The 21,749-nt window shown below is 36.0% G+C and overlaps 1 protein-coding gene across 3 annotated transcripts in view; it reads right to left on the reverse strand.

Moving 5' to 3' along the window:
- The window catches only part of OR10AD1 (olfactory receptor family 10 subfamily AD member 1), a 76,782-nt gene that overhangs the window by 11,161 nt on the left and 43,872 nt on the right, over positions 1–21,749 (reverse strand). For all 3 annotated transcript variants that reach the window (XM_081821559.1, XM_081821557.1, XM_081821558.1), the window contains exon 3: positions 7,097–7,200. The gene's annotated coding sequence lies outside the window, so the exon portion shown is untranslated. The remainder of the gene's footprint in view (positions 1–7,096; positions 7,201–21,749) is intronic.

Below are 21,749 nucleotides of genomic sequence, written 5' to 3' on the forward strand. Positions count from 1 at the left end.
ATAATGCAATATATGTTAAGAAAAAAAAAAAAAGAAGAAGAAGAAGAAGGTAGCAGGAGGGGAAGAATGAAGGGGGGGAAATCGGAGGGGGACACGAACCATGAGAGACGATGGACTCTGAAAAACAAACTGAGGGTTCTAGAGGGGAGGGGGGTGAGAGGATGGGTTAGCCTGGTGATGGGTATTGAGGAGGGCACATTCTGTATGGAGCACTAGGTGTTATGCACAAACAATGAATCATGGAACACTACATCTAAAACTAATGATGTAATGTATGGGGATTAACATAAGAATAAAAAAAAAAAGAAAGAACAATCTGAAAATACCCCTGGGGCGCCTGGGTGGCTCAGTCATTGGGCGTCTGCCTTCAGCTCAGGTCATGATCCCAGGGTCCTCGGATGGAGCCCCACATCGGGCTCCCTGCTCCACGGGAAGCCTGCTTCTCCCTCTGTCAGTCTCCCCGTTTGTGTTCCCTCTCTCGCTATGTCTCTGTCAAATAAATAAATAAAATCTTTTTAAAAAATACCCCTATTCAAATACAGCAACCAGCTGTTCTCCAATTCTTGCAAGACAGACCTATAGGAATGGAGGTAAGTGCAACAAGAGTATTAAAATTGAGACAAGACATACTTTATTGATTTTAATGAGGGATTTGAAAGCATCAAAGGGACTGACCAAGGAGTGATGAAAAACCTTTTCTGTGGTCTTTGGAATTAGGACAGATTCCAGAGCATCAGGTCTTGTTTCAGTTCAAAATGGTCCAAAAGCAAAGAGTGGACTGGAGCCTACATATCCTTCTGTTTGCTTTCTTGTTTAACAGCATCAATAGGAGACTGGGTGACCTCATCTGCTTCTTCCTCACTCATCTCCATATCCAATTAGCCTTTCATTCTCTCATTTCAATCTCCTCCACCACCTTTATGCACCCTATACTGCAGTTACTATTTACCATACACAAACCCATCCATCTGTTCATTCAGTTATTAGTTGGTGCCTACTACACATACATTCCACTCCTTCTTGCCTCCATGCTTTCACACATGCTGGTTGTTTTCTATGTAATGCCCTTCACCCTTATTGGCATCTGGTGAATTCTTTTCTTATTTTTTGTGATGCAGATCATATGCCACCTCCTCAACAAAGCCTTCCCCAAAAACCTATCACTCCTCTCCAACTTTCTTTTACTGAAAGTGGCTTAATTTTTTTAAAGATTTTATTTATTTGACAGAGAGAACAAGCAAGCACAAGCAGGGGTAGTGGGTGAAGGAGAAGCAGGCTCCCCACTGAGCAGGGAGCCCGATGCAGGGCTCTACCCCAGGACCCCAGGATCATGAGCTGAGCTGAAGGCAGATGCTTAACTGCTTAACTGACTGAGCTACCCAGGTGCCCCCAAAATAGCTTAGTTTTTTAGAAGTAAGCTCTTTTTATTCCATTATTTGCTGTCTTTTTCTTTTTGAGTATAGTTGACACATGATGTTACATTAGTTTCAGGTGTACAACATAGGGATTCAACACTTCTATATGTTATGCTGTGTTCACCACAGGTGTAGCTACCATCTGTCACCATCCAACACTATTTTCTCTTTGAGCCACGAGTGCTGTGTACAAGTTATACAAGGCCCTCAAAATAATTAGAAGAATTAAATTAGCTTTATAACAGTTCTCGGGAATAGATCAATACTGAGATATTTAACAATTTTATAATGGATTAGCTAAGAAATAAATACAAATATAACTGACAGAAATAATCAATACAAAAATAAAACTGAAAATAGGCAAAACTGGATGTGGTAAGATGTAGATCTATAAATTTTGACCTGGGAAAATGGGACTGGATAAAAATAATGCCCACAAAAGAAAACCCATAGTAGCAGAAACTATTATGTAAAATTTGATTTGGACAAAAGCTGATAACAGAACTGTTTGATAAGCTAAACATAAATGAATTAGTCTGGATGAAAATAATTTAGTATTTTTTATAGTTTTTATTTTTATTTTTTGTTATTTTGATTTAAAATCAATTAATTAATATATAGTGTATTATTAGTTTCAGAGGTAGAGTTTAGTGACTCATCAGTTGCATATAACACCCAGTGCTCATTACATCAAGTGCCCTCCTTATTGCCCATCACGAGTTACCCCATCCCCCCACCTCCCCTCATGACAAAATTGGAAATATTTTAAGTACTATACTAGAAAATTGATTAAGGGATTAATTCAGGTTAATGGAATTAATTATTAAGAGTAATTTCATATCAATAATTTATATGAATTTGGTGCTGATATAATTCTGATTTTAATGTTTGTATTCATTAACATAAATCAATCTCAGGATCAAAGTAGTGAGGGAAAAATAACTATAGGGACATAACTGTGGGACAAAAATATCTACTGGTTTTCCAATAGAGAGTAAAAAATTTTTTTAAGATTTTATTTATTTATTTGACAGAGAGAGACACAGAGAGAGAGGGAACACAAGCAGGGGAAGTGGGAGAGGGAGAAGCAGGCTTCCCGCGGAGCAGGGAACCCAATGTGGGGCTCGATCCCAGGACCCTGGGATCATGACCCTAGCGGAAGGCAGATGCTTAATGACTGAGCCACCCAGGTGCCCCCAGAGTAAACTTTTGATTAATGATTTTTGAACAAGGAAATGAATATTTAAACTGTAATTTTTGTGATCACTTTCTAATTATGTAATTCACAAACCAAAATCTGCTTGAAATTCATATTTGCCAAATTTGCAATATTTAATACAAGATTAGATTATTTTAATTCTCTGAAAATTTTGCATTACTTTGTGTGCTTCTCCCCTTCTATTTAGCTTTCTTTGGAGCATTTCAAGGAGTTTTAAATTCTAATTTATATACAGACCCTTCTGTCTTAATTTCCAACAAGCATATTATATTATGTTAATCAGGAAACGAGAGCATTTGATATAAGTCCATCATACAGAAAAAACATGACAATTATTCTTTTACAATTAGAGAAAACACCATCATAACATTTAATATTTCATTATTTCATTGGTCCTTCTGCTTTCCAAAAAAGAAAGAGAGAAACTTGAGGACAAGAGAAAAGAAATATAAATTAATCTCTTTCCTTTAGTTTAAAAAAGCAACTAGATGCTTCACACCACAACCTAATTATAGTTGCATAAAATTTTGAATATATTTCAAAAACTCATAGAAGATCTAGAAGAAAATAGAATTGAATTTTGAATGAAGGGGAACTTCTGAACCAAAGGTGATAAAGCATCAGCCCTCTGGCCCACACAGATGTGTTTTATTAAGCCTACAGTCTTCTCTGAAGGATATCTCACATAGAAATCTAGATTCTAGCTTCTCCGGGAAGAACAATCAGTTGCACAAGCCTCAAGTCCCTCCAGTCCCAAGACTTCCCACTGTCATGCCACTGCATTGTCTATCTGACCACTAAAAGAATTTGAGCTTGAGGACTTTGTCTAAGTCATACAAGAAATCACGAAGAGGAAGACATCTGATAGATTTTTACATCATATGGGAAACTTTGGTACAACAACAAAAAAAGCTACCTTATTTATTTTTAACAAATAACTGATTCAAAAAACATGCAATTACAAGAGGCAACAATATATTAAATTTATTATGTAAAAAGCTCATCAAAAACACCAAAATGTTAAGAGATAGAAGGATGAAAACACCATGATGAGTCTAGAGAAAGATGAAAAAGAGAGAAATAAAAGGATAAGAACTCTTAACTCATAGAACTAGAAAAAACACCCAAAAGCATACAAACTCATTAGTAATCAAACAAGTTTCAGAACAATCAGATACCGTTTCTGAGACATTAATTTAAAAAAATTTAAATTATAACATCAGTGCTGGTGAAATGATATTCTATTCTTGGTTGCAAAGCAGTTTGGCAGTTTAAGAATGTTAATTCCTTTTAATGCACAGTCTCTTTAAAAATACAGACCTTGGAGTTCAATTATCTGGATTTAAATCCTGGCTTTGCCACTTAGCAACTGTGTAAACTGAGGTGACTTAAATTAACGTGCCTCAGTTTCTTCTTTTCTAAGATGAGAATAATAGTGATAGTACTTGGGGCGCCTGGGTGGCTCAGACGGTTAAGTGTCTGCCTTCGGCTCAGGTCATGATCCCAGGGTCCTGGGATCGAGTCCCGCATCGGGCTCCCTGCTAGGCGGGGAGCCTGCTTCTCTCCCTCTGCCTCTGCCTCTCTCTCTCTCTCTCTCTCTCTGACTTTCATGAATAAATAAATAAAAAAAATTTTTTTTTTAAAAAATAGTGATAGTACTTTATTGAATTAGGAGGATTAAATGAATCAATACTTGTGAAGTTTTTGGAATAGTGCCTGGCACATAGTGCTATATAAGTTTGCTAAATGTGAATAGATTCAACTATTTAAAAAATTTACTCTAAGAAATTAACTACCAATTGAGAAAAAGCTTTGTAAATAAAATTATAAATTAGCATTATTTATAATAGCAAAAAATAAGAAGCTATAATATGGGAATGGTTATATCATTGAAAATTTAATGAAATATTATAGTCATTAAAATTATGTTTACAAACTGTGTAATAATGTTGAAATACTTACATTATAATTTTAAGTGAAACAAAAAGCAAAATATAAGCCAGTATATTTGGTACTCTCACTACATTAATAAAAAAGAAATTTCCTTTGCATTGATAAAAAATTGGAAGGAACTTCACCAAAATGTTGAATGGCTGCTTATAGATGATAGATCTATAAGATATTTATTTTTAATGTTTTTCTCTACTTTCCATTTATTTAAAACTCAGCATTCTTTACTTTTGCATATTTCTTTACACATATTTTCAAGGTAGAAAGCGATATTTGTTTAATATTATTATTCTATGATTTAAGCTGTCATAAAGTGCACCAAAGAAAACACACTTCTCATTTACCCATTATACTTTCTTACTCTTAGTGTTTGAAATACTCCTCTTAAACTGAACATTGTGTAGTACTAGTTTGTTTAATAAATATATAGTTATTACATATGTATGTAATTAAAATATATTGAGAATATTAAAAGGGATAAATCAACTTAATAAATATCTAATTTATTCATCCACTCAACAAATACTTATCAAGACCCTGTTACAGGACAGGCCCTGTTTTAGACACTTGGGAAATAGCAACAGATCAAGATTATTGTCCTCATGATGCTTCCATTCCACTGGAATTGAGAAAATAAATTGAAAATGGTTTTGGCTAAAGGAATTTTGAGATGTCTAAAAATATATCTCTCAAAGAATTAAAAAGGATTTAGAAGAGTGAGACTCATGGTATAATTAACCAAAGTCCAACAAATTTAAAAATTCTTAGACATATCAATTTCAGACAACCATATTCTGAGATGATTTTCTTAGATGTTAATATTAAAAAAAATAAAGACAGACCCATAAACAAATGCAAAAATAGAAAATATCTGAAGTCATTTAATTACATATAAGATGTTACAAATTTAATAAATGTCAACTTGTCATTGTGAAAATTAACCATTAGGCTCATAGGAGAATAGGTTTTAGGATACTTAGTTTGCTGTCTTTGGGCCATGGTAGAATTAATAACTATATAGCTTTTAGAATTTTTATGGGAATTAAAAGGAATACTGATATCAAATGCCTGGCTAGATCTAACCTACATCTATTATGGAACAATATATGTTGTCCTTGCCTTAGCAAAAATTGAAATTTATGTTCAATCTTTACTATGTGAAAGACAAATTTAACAAATTTGTTAAATTATAATAATATTTTCTATTATGTTATCTAGACATTTTTCAAGGTAAATGTGGTTTCTTTCCCTTTTCTCTATTACAGATTCTGCCCTCTTATAGTTGGATCCACTGCAAAGTCTCCATATTTCTACAATTGAGAGATCCTGGTGGGGTCTTCATATGTAATGATGGTCTGACTGACAGTGTGGGGGCCCTTGCTTGGCATGACAGATCTTTACTACTATGGATAAGACAAAAGCACAAGCTCTGTTTACAATGAAATTTCTCTGGCATCCACAGGAGAGACAGCACAGATAACCTTATTTTAGATCTTTATTTCAATCTATTTTCTTAATTCTAGCTGGATGACTTATCCACTTATCCTTTCTGCTAAAATACTTAGTAGTTGTTCACAGTTTCCCCTCCAGAGTAACAATTTAAGCTATATATAAAGTAAAAATCAAATAAAGCCAAGAATACATTCTTCCTCCTGACAATGGCTAATTTTAGAAGGGGATTTTAAGCAATTGCTGAAAAAAGTCCCTAAATAACCCCCAAAACTGCCTCCTGACCCCAAATAACCCTAAAATGTACAGGGAAAACAAGATGAAAAGGTGACCAATTAATCCACACATAAAATGATTAATCCTTAAATATTAAGGGTTTGGCTATTTGTAGAAAATTATACAGACTTTGTGACTGATGAGGGCAAAACTGAGCATTAGAGTGGTTCTTTTCAAGCAGTATTAGCAGCCATGGTTAATGTGAACCACATGTCATTTACGTGGTCTTGAAAAATTCCACTGATTGTAAAAATAATCAGAAACACAAAGATAGGGACATGAGATAGTCACATATGAAAGTCCTGGACTAGAGAGTTAGTTGGTCAATGATATAGATAGTATTAAGAAGTGAAATAGGGGCACCTTGGGTGGTTCAGTCGCTTAAGCAACTGACTCTTGATTTTGGCTCTGGTCATGATCTCAGGATCTTGTGTTGGGCTCCACGCTCAGTGGGGAGTCTGCTTGAGATTCTCTCTCCCTCTCTCTCTGCCCTTCCCCCTGCTCTCTCTCTCTAAAATAAATAAATCTTTAGGAAAAAAAAGTGAAATAGTCACTTTTTGAGATCCAACATCCACATGTGAAACTCACATATATATGGTAGATGTATAGAAAAAGCTTAGGGTTTAGAATTCGATAAACCAGTACTTACATCTCAGCTTCACCATTTACTAATAGTATTTTGGGATATTCTCTCTGGCTTGTCAAATGGTGTAAAGATAAACTGGTAATGGAAATAATATACTTAAAGTGACCAAAAGACAGTAATTGCTTAGTACATGTTCATTACCTTCTCCTTTACTTCTTTTCTCCCATCTTTTCTTCTTTGCACCTCATATGTTGGAAGAGATCTTTTAAGGTCTTGAACCAATATTCCACTGCCATGGAAAATTTCTAGGTAGAAATTATGGTTTTAAAAAAGTAACTTTTCTAGATCAGGAAATTCTTTTGTATAGCAGATTAAACTCCTTTCTCATCTCTGACTCCTTGAACTATTTCCTTTTAATTTTATTTATTCTACAGATCATAAGGAAATGAGAAAAACTGAATCTTCATGTTATTTACCTTATTTTGTAATATGTTTATCTCTTTGAGAGCCCTAACCCATCTTTTCTCAAAGGAGCAGGAAAGAAAAATGCACAGATAACAGGAAAACTATTTAAGCAGGCAAATGGATTAAGAGAAAAGCACCAATGGGGAAGGAGGAAGAAAAATAAATTGTGAGGCAGATAAAAGAAAAAAAAAGCAAATGAGCAGAAAATGGAAGATAAAGTCAAATAGGGAAAGTGAAAGTTAGAAATAAGAGGAGACAAGAATAGACTGTGAAAGACATAATTGCAACAATCCCTCCCATTTCTGTGACTCTCCATGGCTTAGATTCTCTCATATGCTCCTCACAACAATCAGTGAGGTACTTTGTGCTCTAAAAAGGTGTCACTAACAGGACTTCAAGATGGAGAAATGGAGGGGTGCCTGGGTGGCTCAGTGGGTTTAAGCATCTGCTTTCGGCTCAGGTCATGATCCTTGGGTACTGGCATCAAGCCCCGCATTGAGCCCGGCATCAAGACTGGCACTGAGCCCTCTCCTTCTGCCACATGCTCTCTCTCTCAAATAAATAAATAAAATCTTAAAAAAAATGGGAAAATGGAGTCTCAGGAAAGAATAAGCAAGCTGACTTGTCAAGTAGCTAGACAGGAATAGAGGCAAGACTCTAATTATGGTCTTTTAGTGTCCTTAAACCTCTGTGGATCAAGGCCACTTTTACATAAAGTATTAAAACCAAAAGAAATTTTCTGGCTCCTAGGACAGTGCTCTTTCTTCTACTCATGCTAAAAGAGGATGGAAAAATGATTAAAGGAGGGATCTAGACAGAGGGAGGTGAAGGACATGGTAAAGGCAGAAAGAAAGCTAGAAAAAGAGATGGAAAAAGACCCCAGAAAGATGAAAAGCCAAATAGGAAAGAGACTGAGAGGCCCACATAAGAATAATGGCACATGTCTTTGGATGAAATGGAACCAATCTCCCAATCTAGGGGTTTAGAACCTTCTCCCTTCAACCAGGTGACTCTGAGACTACCTGGTCTGGTCTCTGGGTTCTTTCTGCCTTGTAGACAGGTCACCTCAAAACCAGACCAGCCCTCTCATTCAAGTCATCTGCCCCTCAGCCAGAGCCAGAAGGGCAGGTGGGCAGACTCAGAGCCTGATGGAAACACAGAGGGGAGACACAGAAAGAAGCAACTAACCGGAGACACAGCTAGACATCTAGAGAAGAAACAGTAATGCAGAGTAAACTGAGTCAAGATCTGTGACATCTTTTTTTTTTTTTGAAGATTTTATTTATTTATTTGACAGAGACACAGCGAGAGAGGGAGCACAAGCAGGGGGAGTGGGAGAGGGAGAAGCAGGCTTCCCGCTGAGCAGGGAGCCCGATGCAGGGCTCAATCCCAGGACCCCGGGACCATGACCCAAGCCGAAGGCAAACGCTTAACAACTGAGCCACCCAGGTGCCCCAAGATCTGTGACATCTTATCAATGGCCACCATGTGCAGATCTCTTGTGCGATCTGAACACAAGTGATTGCTGAGGGAGGCAGTGAGCATTCATCTCTGAGAGATGCCAACTTTCAGCACAGGAGAAGTGAACATATTCACTGACCTTCTCCATGGGCTTCAGCATCTGCACATAAGGACAATGGCTGTGCTGATATCAGGCTCACAGTGAGGATGCAGTAAGTTCTGCTGTAAAGCAGCTGCTCATTTATAGTGTGACCTCCTGATTCTCTGCTCCGACTCTATTGTACTCTCCATGCTATCTCTCACACCACACCACACATACACACACCCCCACACGTGCACGCACACATCCCCACACGGATGTACTAGGATATCCAGTAGGCTCTCAACATCAGGGAGGTAGAGGCTCCTTCTCACTGGTCACTGACAGGAGACTGTAACAGATGAACAATCTATTCTTTCAGTCTGCCTTAATCTGACCAGGTCTCAGGAGTTTAAGCAGATCAGACCAGTCCTAGGATCCTCAGGGAGACCTGTACGTTGGCAAAGGGCCCTGGAATTTCTTAGTTTCAGATTTCCTAAGCAGAATCCTTTCCCCACCCAAGATTGCTGTTTGAAAGAACTAAGGGTCAGGGTATTTTCATGTTTCCTGCTCCCTAATGTCAGACAAAGAACCCTCATCCCCCAAGGTAGAACCTATCTAGAATTGATCATCCTGACCCTCAGCCCAAGAGGTTCAGGGAGACCTAATCCAACATGGGACCCCAGGAAATGCAATGGATAGTAAATTTTCTTTGGAAAATGTTTATTCAGAACAATTCCTGAACTGAATCACCTATCCAGTCATGTTCAAAATCTCCTTCTTGTCTCATCAGCTTTTCTTTTTCTTACAGTTGGTTACTTAAGAATGAGAATTCAAACAAGATCCAGAACTTACAAGCAGCACCGGAAAGAGTGGGCCCATATCAACAAGACTAATTCTGCATATCTCTGCTGGCAGAGGAGGTTATAATTTCCTCCCTTGCCTTCTTCAGATGGGCTTAGCAATTGCACAGGGTGAAGCTATAAGAACAGCGTTTAAGTCTCTGCTGTGAGCTTGGCCAGAGACTACAGGGCTAATAATGAAATAGTAAATATATAATTCTATCAGGCTTGAAATACTCCCTTCCTGGAGTTCCAGATACTGAAGCTAAGAGGTTCAATGTGACACCACCTTCCAGGAAGCAGCCATTACGAGAACTGTAAAGAGGGTGGAGTCGACTCCCAACTACATTTCCTAGAATCCCAGAACTTCTTTTCAGTCTTTTCTAATGTTGGGTAGACTCTCTTTTTGAGGAAGTGATTTTAGATAAATCTGAGGTGCTTCACTCATTCCCCTCTTCTTTCTTCCATACTTTTTTCCTGAATGGCCCTTATCCCCCAAAGCTTGCCAAGGGAGCATGAAGAATTGAACTGTTTGGATTTGGTGTCTATTTTTCTACTTATAGTGGTTCGAAGTTTGTGCCATCCTCTGTCTTCTAATTATGCTGAGGCATGTGTTTTGTGAGTTTTAGTTTTTCTTTTTGGCCTAAATGCTTCTAAAATATTTGTGGAGATATTCGGTTTTAGGTAGCTATCATTATCCTTGATAAGCCAGAATCCAGCCATTTCGGTTTCTATTTTTGATACTAAAAATCCTGCTTTTGCTCTAATATCTCTTCTTTGTCAATGTCTTTTCTCCCTGGCTATTCTTTTTTTTTTCTTTTTAAAAATATTTTATTTATTTATTTGACAGAGAGAGAGAGCAAGAGAGGGGACACAAGCAGGGGGAGTGGGAGAGGGAGAAGCAGGCTTCCCGCCATGCAGGGAGCCCGACATGGGGCTCGATCCCAGGACTCTGGGATCATGACCTGAGTCGAAGGCAGACACTTAACGACTGAGCCACCCAGGTGCCCCTCCCTGGTTATTCTTAAGACCTTCTCTCTGTATTTGGTATTTTGAAATTTTACTACCTTTTTAATTTTTATTTATCCTGTTGGAGATTTGTTGTCCCTCTTAAATTTAAGAATAAAACCTTTTCATTAACTTGGGAAAAATCACTCAGCCATTATCTTTTAGAATATGACTTCTTTATTCTTTCTGGTATATTAGTTTTTCTTTTTTTTAAAGATTTATTTGAGGGGGAAGGGGAAGAGAGAGAGGGAGAGAGAGAGTCCCAAGAAGACTCCACACTGAGTGCGGAGCCCGACCTGGGGCTTGATCCCATGACCTAAGACCACAACCTGAGCCGAAACCAAGAGTTGATCGCTTAACTGACTGAGCCACCCAGGCGCCCCTATTAGTTTTTTCATTTATCTTGCCACATCTCTTAATTCTCTTTTATTTTAGTTTATCTCACTGTCTCTTTGAGCTGTGTTCTGGGTAATTCTTTAGTTCCACATCTCATAAGTTTTCTAATTGTTCCTTCTGTGATGTGTAAGGTACTGTTGAAACATCTAAGTTTTTATTTCAAAAATATTTTGCAGTTATGTATCTTATTTGTTTCTGCCAATTTATCTGCCTTCACTGATAGTATCTTGTTCCTTTCTCATGTTTTCAACTTTAGATTTTATTTCTTTGAACTCCCTCATGGCCCTATGTAGTTAATTTAGTCAACTCTTCCATCTACCCCCAAACCCTTGGTAATCACTGAACTGTTTTCTGTACTAATAGTTTTGCCATCTCCAGAATGTCATATAAATTGAATTATATAGTACATAGCCTTTTGAGTCTGCCTTCTTTTATTTAGCATAATGTATTTGAGATTCATCCATGTTGTGTATATCAATAGTTTTTTCCTTTTTATTTCTGAGTAGTATTTCACTGTATGGATGTACCACAGTTTGTTTACCCATTCATCATTTGGAGGTATTCACTACCACTCAAAATGTCAGCTTTTGGTGATTATGAATAAAGCTGCTATAAATACCTGCATATAAATTTTTGTGTGAACATTAAGTTTCCAATGCCCCAGAGTGGAAACCTAGGAGTAAGATTTCTAGGTGATATGTTAAGTGTTTAAATTTATGAGACACTGACAAATTGTTTTACAAAAAGTTGTACCTTTTACATTCTCACCAGCAATATATAAGAAACATATGAGAGTTCTACTTGCCTTATTTCTTTGTCAGCACTGTTTTCAGATTTTAATTTTTTTCTGCAATTCTAATAAATGTGTACTATGTTCAAATTGTGATTTTATTTGCATTTCCATAATGACTAATGATGACAAGCATTTTGTGTGTGTGTGTGTGCTATTTGCCACACATATATTTCCTCTAGCAAAATATCTATCAACTATTTTGCACATATAAAAAATTGGGTTGTTTTCTTCTTATTTAGTTTTGAGCATTATTGATGTATTTTGGATACAAGTCATTTCTCAGATACGTGCTTTGCAAATGTTTTCTCCCAATCTGTTTGGTTGTTTTCATTCTCCTGATAGTGATTTTCAAAGAGCAAAAGTTTTAAATTTTGATGAAGTGCAATTTACTAATTTTTTTTCTTTTATGGATTATGCTTTTAGTGTCATAGTTAAGAAAACTTTGCCAAAACCAAGGTCATAAGAATTTTTACCTATGTTTTCTTCTGGAAGTTTGATCATTTTACATTATATATTTAGGTCTATGGCTCATCTTGAGTTAATTTTTTTATAGGGTACATGATAAGAGTTGAAGTTTGTTTTGCATATGTATGTTCAATTTTCTCAGTGTAATTTCTTGAAAAGATCATCTTTTCTTTATTAACTTTGCACCTTGCTGAAAATAAATTGGCCATTTATATGAGGATCTATTTCAAAAATCTATTCCATTCCACAGATTTATAGGTCTTTTTTTCCCTTTGAGAAGTTGTTTTTGTTTTTTTTTTTATTATGTTATGTTAGTCTCCATACAGTATATCATTAGTTTTTGATATAGGTCTATCTTTTTGTCAATACCACATAGTCTTTGTTATTGTAGCTTTATAGTGAATCTTGAAATCAGGTAATGGGAGTCCTCCAACTTTGTTGTCGTTGTTCTTTTTAATTAATTGACTCTATTTTTAAGAGCAGTTTTAGGTTTACAGAAAAATGAACATAAAATACAAATAATTCCCATATATCCTCTAGCTCCTCACCCCAACCACCGAGCTTCCTCTCTTATGAAGATTTTGCATTGGTGTGATGCATTTGTTCTAAATGATAAGCCAATATCTATATATTATTAACTAAAATCTATTGTTTACATTAGGATTCACTCTGTGTGCACATCCTATAGGTTTTGAAAAATGTATAATGGCATGTATCTACCATTGCTGGATCATACAGCATTGCTTCCTTGTCCTGTAAAAAACCTGTGTTTTACCTGTTCTTGCCTCCCTCTCCCCATGAACTCCTGGCAACAACTGATTTTTAAAAAATTGTCTCCACAGTTTTGCCTTTTCTAGAATATCATACAGTTGGAATCATATAATACGTGCCCTTTCCAGATTGGCTTATTTCACTTACTAATATGCATGTAAGAATCCTCCATGATTTTTTGTGGCTTGATAACTCATTTCTTTTTATCATTGAGTAATATTATTGTATGGATGTACCACAGTTTGTTTATCCATTCACCTACTGAAGGACTCAGCAATTACGAATAAAGCTGCTATAAACATTTGTCTACAGTTTATATCTCATTTGGGTAAATACCAAGGAGTATAATTGCTGGATCATATGGAAAGAGTATGTTTAGTTTTGTGAGAAATTGCTAAACTGTCTTACAGAGTGGCTGTATCATTTTGCATTCCCACCAGCAATAAATCAGAGTTCCTGTTGTTCCATATGCTCATTAACATTTGGTGTTGTAAGTGTTTTGGATTTTAGCCATTTTAATGGATGTGTAGTGGTATCTCATTGTTGTTTTAATTTGTAGTGCCCTAATGACATATGACATTGAGCATCTTTCATATGCTAACTTGCCATCTGTATATCTTCTTTGATAAGGTGTCTGTTCAGATCTTTTGCCTATTTTTAAAATCAGGTTGTTTGTTTTCCTATTGTTGTTTTAAGAGTTATTTGTATATTTTTGATACCAGTCCTTTATCAGATACATGTTTTGCAAACATTTTCTCCCAGTCTGTGGCTTGTTTCACTTTCTGGCCATTGCATTTTGCATAGCAAAAGTTTTTAATTTTAATGAAATCCAATTTATCAATTTTTTATTTTATGCATGATGATTTTTTTATGATGATTTTCATATTGTTTCTAAAAAGTCATTGCCAAACCCAAGTTTCCATAGATTTTCTCCAATATTATTTTCTAGGAGTTTTATAGTTTTGTGTTTTACATTTAGCTCTATGATCCATTTTGAATTAATTTTTGTGAACGATGTAAGATCTGTGTGTAGTTTTTTTTTTTTTTTTGCATGTGTATGTCCAGCTTTTAAAGCACCATTTGTTGAAAAAACTATCCTTTCTCCATTGAGTTGCTTTTGCTCCTTTGACTATTAATTGACTATATTTCTCTGGGTCTATATCTGGGTTCTCTCTTATATTCCATTGATCTATTTGTCTGGGTTTGTTTGTTTGTTTGTTTGTTTGTTTATTGCCAATAGTATACTCTCTGGATTAATGCAGGCTTATATTAAGTCTTAAAGTTGAATATTGTCAATTTTCCAACTTTGTTCTTCTCCTCCAATATTGTGTTGGCTGTTTTGTGCCTTTTGCTTTTCCATGCAATCTTTAGAATCAGTTTTTTTGTATCCACAAAATAACTTGCTGTGTTCTTTTCAAAGCTGTTTTGGATACTGTAGTTCCTTTACACTCCCATGTATATTTTAGAATCAGATTTATGATTTCTACAGAAATCCTTCTAGTTTTTTGACATTCTGTTGAATCTATAGATCAGTCTTGGGAGAAATGACATCTTAACAATGTTTAGTTTCTAATTCCTGAACACAATATAGCTTTCCATTTTTGCTTTTACTTCTTTCCTCAGCATTTTATAGTTTTTATCATAAAGGTCCTATATATAATTAGATTTATAATTTAGTATTTCATGTCTTTTTAAAAAAGATTTTATGTATTTATTTGTGTGAGAGAGAGTGAGAGTGAGTGCACAAGCAGGGGAACAGCAGGCAAAGGGAGAAGCAGGCTTCCCACTGAGCAAGGAACCCGATGCAGGACTCAATCCCAGGACCCTGGGATCATGACCTGAGCCAAAGGCAGACACTTAACTGACTGAGCCACCCAAGCATCCCTAGTATTTCATGTCTTTTGGTGCTATTGTAGTTGGCAACTTTTAAGTTTCAAGCTTAGTTATTCATAGCTAGTATATAGAGACACAACTGGTATACTGACCTTGCTGAACTCACTTATTTTGTAGATTGAGATTTTCTCTGTCAACAACCCTGTCATTTGTGAATAGAGACAGTTTACATTTATTGCATTCCAATCTGTACTTTTTCAGAGGTACCAAAATCTGTACCCTCCCTCCTTCTATTTCTTTTTCTTCTTCTTAAGCCTTTTTCTTTAGTATTACTTCACTTTCTGAGACTTCCTGTATGATGAATAAGAGCAGTAATAGCAGATATTTTTGCCTTTTCTCAATCTTAGTGTGAAAATATTTAGTCTTTCACCATTATGATATTAGCCATGGGTTAAAAATTTGTTTTCAGATGTTCTTTATCAGTTTGAAGAAGTTCCCTTCTACTCAGAGTTGCTGAGATATTTTATAGTAAATGGGTATTGAATTTTGTCAAATGCCTTTTTTCATCTATTAAGATAAGCATATGGTTTTACTTCTAAAATCCACTACATGGTGAATTTCATCAACTTTTTAGTGTTGAACCTACCTTGTATTCCTGGGATAAATCTCACTTGGTTGTGATGTACTGTCCTTTTCATATAATGCTGTATTCTATTTGCTAATACTTTTTCTTGAAGATTTTTCTACCTATGTTAACAAGGGGTATTGGTCTGTAGTTTTCTTTTTTTTTTTTTTTTGTAATGTCTTTCTCTCATTTTGATATTCTGACCTTAAAAGAGTTGAAAAGTATTCCTTCATTTTCAATTTTCTGAAAGAGTTTGTGAAGAATTGGCATTATTTTTCCCTTAAATATTTAGTAGAATGCATCAGTAAATGCCTATGGGCCTCATGTTTTCTTTGGTGGAATGTTTTCAACCATGAATTTATGTAGTATATATAACTTTTCATGTTATTGGTTTCTTTTTCAGTAGTATTTGGTAGTTTGTGTTTCTCAAGGGATTTGCCTATTTCATTTAAATTGAATTTTGTAAGCAAAAAATTGTCATATTTATTATCCTCTTTTTAAATTTTTATTTTTAAAGTTTTATTTTAAATTACAGTTAGTTAACATACAGTGTAATATTAGTTTCAGGTGTACAATACAGTGACTCAACACTTTCATACAACACCCAGTGTTCATCACAAGTGCACTCCTTAATCCCCATCACCTATGTAACCCATCCCCCCCAACCAGCCTCCATTCTGGTAACCATCAGTTTGTTCTCTATAGCTAGGAGTCTGTTTCTTGGTTTGCCTTTCTCTCTCTTTTTCCCTTTTCTCATTTGTTTCTTAAATTCCACATATAAATGAAATCATATGGTATTCATCTTTCTGACTGACTTATTTCACTTAGCATTATACTCTCTATCTCCATGCATGTGATTGTAAAGGCCAAGATTTCATTGTTTTTTATGGTTAAGTAATATTCCATTGTGCACATGCACACACACGCGCGCGCGCACGCACACGCACACACCACCTCTTCTTTCATCAGTCAATGGACTCTTGGCTGTTTCCATAGTTTGCCTGTTGTAGATAATGCTGCTATAAACGTTGGGGTGCATGTATCCCTTTGAATTAGTATTTTTGTTTTCTTTGGGTAAATACCTAGTACTGCAATTGGTGGATCCTATTTTTAATTTTGTGAGAAAACTCCATACTGTTTTCCAGAGTGGCTGCACCAGTTTGCATTCCCACCAACAGTGCAAGAGGGTTCCCCTTTCTCCACATCCTCACCAACATCTCTTGTTTCTTGTGTTTTTTATTTTGGCCTGACGGGTGTGAGGCGATATCTCATTGTGGTTTTTATTTGCATTTCCCTGATGATCAGTAATGTTGAGCATCTTTTCATGTATCTGTGGGCCATCTGTATGTCTTCTTTCGGAAAATGTCTATTCATGTCTTCTGCCCATTTTTTAATTGGCTTATTTGTTGTCTGGGTATTGAGTTTGATAAGTTCTTTATATTTTTTGGATACTAACTCTTTATCAGATATGTCATTTGAAATATCTTCTCCCATTCCAAAGATTGCCTTTTACTTTTGTTGACTGCTTTCTTTGCTGTGCAGAAAGAAGCTTTTTATCTTGATGAACTCCTTATTTTTGCTTTTGTTTCCTTTGCCTCAGGAAACATATCTAGAAAGAGTTCCTATGACTGATGTCAAAGAAGTTACTGCTTATGATCTCTTCTAGGATTTTTATGTTTTCAGGTCTCACATTTAGGTCTTTCATCCATTTTGAATTTATTTTTGTGTATGATGTAAGAAAGTGGTACAATTTCATCCTTTTGCATGTTGCCGTCCAGGTTTCCCAACACCTATTTGTTGAAGAGACTGTTTTTCTTCCACTCAATATTCTTAACTGTTTTGTCAAAGATTAATTGACATTTCTGGGTTTTCTATTCTGTTCCTTTGATCTGTGTGTCTATTTTTGTGCTAGTACCATACTCTTGATTACTACAGCTTTGTAATGTAACTTCAAGTCTGTAATTGTGATGCCTCCAGCTTTGTTTTTCTTTTTCAAGGTTGCTTTGGCTATTCGGGCTCTTTTGTGGTTCCATACAAATTTAAGGATTATTCGTTCTAGCTCTGTGAAAAATGCTGTTGGCATTTTGATAGGGATTGTATTAAATGTGTAGATTGCTATGGGTACTGTGGGAGAGGAAGATGGTGGCAGAGTAGGAGGATCCTAGGCTCACCTGGTCCCAGGAACACAATTAGATAACTATCAAATCATCCTAAATACCCTAGAAATCAACCCTCTTACTATTATCTTAATATTTGTGGCATATTTTGTTGAAAGTATCGTAGCATCTGTAATGAAATTTCCTATTTCATTTCTGATATTGAAAATGTATGTCTTCATCATTTTTCTTTGTCTGACTAGAGATTCATTAATTTTACTGAATTTTGAAAGAACCAGGTTTTTATCTCATTGATTTTATTGTTTTTGTTTTCAATTTCATTAGATTATTCTTTTTTATAATGGATCAGTTATTTAATTAGGTTCTTTGCAAGAAATTTAGAAGACCAACTTGTTCATTTTTTTATTTAAATTCAATTAGCCAACATATATTACATCATTGGTTTCGGATGTAGTGTTCATTAATTTATCAGTTGCGTATAACACTGAGAACTCATCACATCATGAGTGATGAGTTCTTAATGACCATCACCCAATTACCCCATCTCCCCACCCATCTCGCCTCTAGTATCCCTCAGTTTTTTTCCTATAGTTAAGAGTCTCCCCTGGTTTTTATCCCTCTCTGATGAATTCCCATTCAGTTTTCCCTCCCTTCCCCTATGATCCATTGCACTGTTTCTTATATTCCACACATGAGTGAAACGATATGATAATTGTCTTTCTCTGATTGACTTATTTCACTCAGCCTAATAATCTCCAGTTCCATCCATGTCAATGTAAATGATAAGTATTCATCCTTTTGGATGACTGAGTAATATTCCATTGTGTGTGTGTGTGTGTGTGTGTGTGTGTGTGTGTGTGTGTGTATACACCACATCTTCTTTATCCATTCATCTGTCAGTAGACATTTTGGCTCTTTCTACAGTTTGGCTATTGTGGACATTGCTGCTATGAACAATGGGGTGCAGGTGCCCCTTGGGATCAATACATTTGTATCTTTGGGGTAAATACCTAGTAGTGTAACTGCTAGATCATAGGGTAGCTCTATTTTTAACTTCTTGAGGAACGTCCATACTGTTTCCAGAGTGGCTGTACCAGCTTGCATTCCCACCAACAGTGTAAGAGGGTTCCCCTTTCTCTGCATGCTTGCCAACATTTGTTGTTTCCTGTCTTGTTAATTGTAGCCATTCTGACTGGTGTGAGGTGGTATCTCCTTGTGGTTTTGATTTGTATTTCCCTGATTCCAAGTGATGTGGAACATTTTTCCATGCGTCTGTTGGGTATTTGTATGTCTTCTTTGGAGAAATGTCTGTTCATGTCTTCTGCCCATTTCTTGACTGGATTATTTGTTTTTTGGGTGTTGAGTTTGATAAGTTCTTTATAGATCTTGGATACTAGCCCTTTATCCATAATGTCATTTGCAAATATCTTCTCCCATTTCGTAGGTTGCTTTCTAGTTTTGTTGACTGTTTCCTTTGCTATCCAGAAGCTTTTGATCTTGATGAAGTCCCAATAGTTTAGTTTTGCTTTTGTTTCCCTTGCCTTTGGAGATGTGTCTAGCAGGAAGTTGCTGCAGCCAAGGTCAAAGAGATTGCTGTCTGTGGTGTCCTCTAGGATTTTGATGGATTCTTGTCTCACATTGAGGTCTGTCATCCATTTTGAGTTTATCTTTGTGTATGGTGTAGGGAAATTGTCCAGTTTCATTCTTCTACATGTGGCTGTCCAATTTTCCCAACACCATTTGTTGAAGAGACTGTCCTTTTTCCATTGGATGTTCTTCCCCGCTCTGTTGAAGATTAGTTGACCATAAAGTTGAGGGTCCATTTCTGGGTTCTCTATTCTGTTCCACTGATGTATGTGTGTGTTTTTGTGCCAGTACCATACTGTCTTGATGATTACAGCTTTGTAATAGAACTTGAAGTCTGGCATTGTGATGCCAACCAGCTCTGGTTTTCTTCTTCAACATTCCTCTGGCTATTGGGGGTCTTTTGTGGTTCCATACAAATTTTCGGATTATTTTTTCCAGCTTTGTGAAAAATATCAATGGTATTTAAATAGGGATTGCATCAAATGTGTAGATGGCTCTGGGTAGCATAGACATTTTAACAATATTTATTCTTCCAATCCATGAGCATGGACTGTTTTTCCATTTTTTTGTCTTCCTCAATTTTTTTCATATGTGTTCTGTAGTTTTTATAGTACAGATCCTTTACCTCTTTGGTTAGGTTTATTCCTAGGTATCTTATGGTTTTTGTTGCACTTGTAAAGGAGATTGATTCCTTAATTTCTTTCTTGTGTCTCATTATATAGAAATGCAACTGATTTCTGTTCATTGATTTTAAATCCTGCCACATTTCTGAATTGCTGTCTGAGTTCTAGCAATTTTGGTGTGGAGTCTTTTGGGTTTTCCGCATAAAGTATTATGTCTGCAAAGAGTGAGAGTTTAACTTCTTCTTTGCCAATTTGAATGCCTTTTATTTCTTTTTGTTGTCTCATTGCTGAGGCGAGGACTTCTAGTACTATGTTCAACAATAGTGGTGAGAGTCGGCATCCCTGTCATGTTCCTGACCTTAGGGGAAAAGCTCTCAGTTTTCCCCATTGAGAATAATATTCACTGTGGGCTTTTCAGAGATGGCTTTTATGATATTGAGGTATGTTACCTCTATTCCTACACTGTGGAGAGTTTTTTTTTTTTCTATTAAGTTCAATTAGCCAACATATACTACATTGTCAGTTTTTGATGTGAAGAGTTTTAATCAAGAAAGGATACTGTACTTTGTCAAATGCTTTTTATGCATCAATTGAGAGGATCATATCGTTCTTGTCCTTTCTTTTATTAATGTATCATGTTGATTGATTTGTGAATGTTGAACCACTCTTGCAGCCCAGGAATGAATCCCACCTGGTTGTGGTGAATAATCCTTTTAATGTACTGTAGGGTCCAATTGGCTAGTATTTTGGTGAGTGTTTTGGCATTCATGTTCATCAGGGATATTGGTCTGTAATTCTTTTTGGTGGGGTCTTTGTCTGGTTTGGGGATCAAGGTAATGCTGGCCTCTATAGAGCAAGTTTGGAACTTTTCCTTCCATTTCTATTTTTTGAAACAGCTTTGGAAGAATAGGTATTATTTCTTCTTGAAATGTTTGGTAGAATTCCCCTGGGAAGCCATCCGTCCCTGGACTCTTGTTTGTTGGGAGATTTTTGATTACTGCTTCAATTTCCTTGCTGGTTATGGGTCAGCTCAGGTTTTCTATTTCTTCCTGTTTCAGTTTTGGTAGTTTATAAGTTTCTAGGAATGCATCCTTTTCTTCCAAATTTGTTGGCATATAGTTGGTCATAATATGTTCTCAAAATTGTCTGTATTTCCTTGGTGTTAGTCATGATCTCTCCTCTTTAATTCATGATTTTATTAATTTGGGTCCCTTCTCTTTTCTTTTGGATAAGTCTAGCCAGGGGTTTATCAATTTTATTAATTCTTTCAAAGAACCAGCTTCTAGGTTCATTGATCTGTTCTACTGTTCTCTTGGTTTCTATTTCATTGATTTCTGCTCTAATCTTTATTATTTCTCTTCTCCTGCTGGGTTTAGGCTTTATTTGCTGTTCTTTCTCCAGCTCCTTCAGGTGTAAGGTTAGCTTATGCATTTGGGAACTTTCTAATTTTTTGATAAAGGCTTGTACTGCTAAGTACTTCCCTCTTAGGATCACCTTTGCTGCATCCCAAAAGTTTTGAACAGTTGTGTTTTCATTTTCATTTGTTTCCATGAATTTTTAAAATTTTCTTTAATTTCCTGGTTGACCCATTCATTCTTTAGTAGAATGCTCTTTAACCTCTAAGTGTTTGAGTTCCTTTCAAATTTCCTCATGCGACTGAGTTCAAGTTTCAAAGCATTATGGTCTGAAAGTCCCAATCTTTTGGTACCAGTTGAGACCTGATTTTTGGCCCAGTATGAGATCTATTCTGGAGAATGTGCACTCAAGAAAAATGTGTATTATGTTGTTT

Source organism: Leptonychotes weddellii, chromosome 5 (genome assembly GCF_054177405.1).
Source record: "Leptonychotes weddellii isolate Sample4059 chromosome 5, ASM5417740v2, whole genome shotgun sequence".
Classification (NCBI taxonomy): domain Eukaryota; kingdom Metazoa; phylum Chordata; class Mammalia; order Carnivora; family Phocidae; genus Leptonychotes; species Leptonychotes weddellii.